Here is a 1,284-nt window from a genome sequence, read left to right as displayed (position 1 = left end):
CGTTTTTAGACCAAACATTACAGATTTGAACAAATACGCACAAAAACATCAAAATTAGCTCAGAAACAGTACTATATAACATTTTAGACACATTCTAGACAGTTTATCAGCTAAAAAAAGTTAATTTTGGGGTAAGGTACTCTTTAAGTCTGTTTAGGACCAGAGCCTATTGTAGGTACCTCAACAACAGTCTGTATGACTGCCCTAAAGGCCTGGATTAGACGTCAACACTCAATCCGCTGGAGGGAGCTGACGGACTGTAGACAGGCACAGGAACTGATTAACAGCCCAAATCTAAGGTTTGGGAAAGCTCTCATCTCCCTGTCAAGGAAAACTCTTAAGTACACTGGTTGGCGTCCTAACTGAGCATAATCTGATCAACCTTCACTAAATGGTGATGGGACTCCATGACAATGGTCTGTGTGATGCCTGTGGCATTGAATTAGAGACCTCTTTGCACCACTTAGGCCACTGTCTGGCTCTGAGTGGTCAAAGGAAAAGAATTCTTGGGGACCCCTTTATGGACCCTGAGAAGCACAGAACACTGAGTGTTTCTAACCTTGTGTCCTTCATCCGAGGGATGAGAAGTTTTGAATGAAGACCAGTGTCTTTTTGGGGAGAGCAATGGGCCCACTTAGGAGGCCTCCGCTCATATGGATTTTATATCCATCCCCACTCACCATAACCATAACCATAACCATAACCATAAATCTGTTTAATAAGATTAATGTAAATGCTAATCTGCTCATCAAAATAGTAGTTCTGTTAATAGTGAGTTATCAGATGAGCAGAACTGAACCCACCCTTGTCCTGTTTGTACACAAAGAGCTTCAACCCTGCAGGTCATACCTTCAGTAAACTCTGGTGGGTAAACGATGCACATCTCTGTCTGCGTCACACACTGACACATYCAAGTAGAACATAAACTCAAAACAATATTACCAATTGTTACATGCAGTACCTGCTCAGAACTGATCTGAATATGMATGTTTGATGTTTTGCAGATGAGTGTTTTTCTGGACTGGAAYTGAACAGAGAATGAAAGTAAACCTTATGTTTTTGGTGCAACATATTCAAGTGGGAGGAGTTAAAAAAGGAGTTAAAAAAAWTAAAAAGCAATTTTATGGTGGAGCCAGGGGGTGGCCAATGGTGGCTCTTCCCACTGTWGATTAATTTGTGGCAACCCCAATCATTTGAGGAAATTAGACTTTTAAGCTATATAAAAACTAGAAAGCAATTTCCTCAAAGGAGAACGTGGCCTGTTTATATACAGTGTATATGTAT

At 40.7% G+C, this 1,284-nt stretch overlaps 1 protein-coding gene across 1 annotated transcript in view; it reads right to left on the bottom strand.

The window, feature by feature from the left end:
* Positions 1-1,284, bottom strand: part of loxl2b (lysyl oxidase-like 2b) — a gene marked incomplete in the record, with an annotated part of 63,346 nt that overhangs the window by 31,526 nt on the left and 30,536 nt on the right.

Source organism: Austrofundulus limnaeus, unplaced genomic scaffold (assembly GCF_001266775.1).
Source record: "Austrofundulus limnaeus strain Quisiro unplaced genomic scaffold, Austrofundulus_limnaeus-1.0 Scaffold652, whole genome shotgun sequence".
NCBI classification, from domain to species: Eukaryota; Metazoa; Chordata; class Actinopteri; order Cyprinodontiformes; family Rivulidae; genus Austrofundulus; species Austrofundulus limnaeus.
This window is presented reverse-complemented; position numbering and strand designations above follow the sequence as displayed.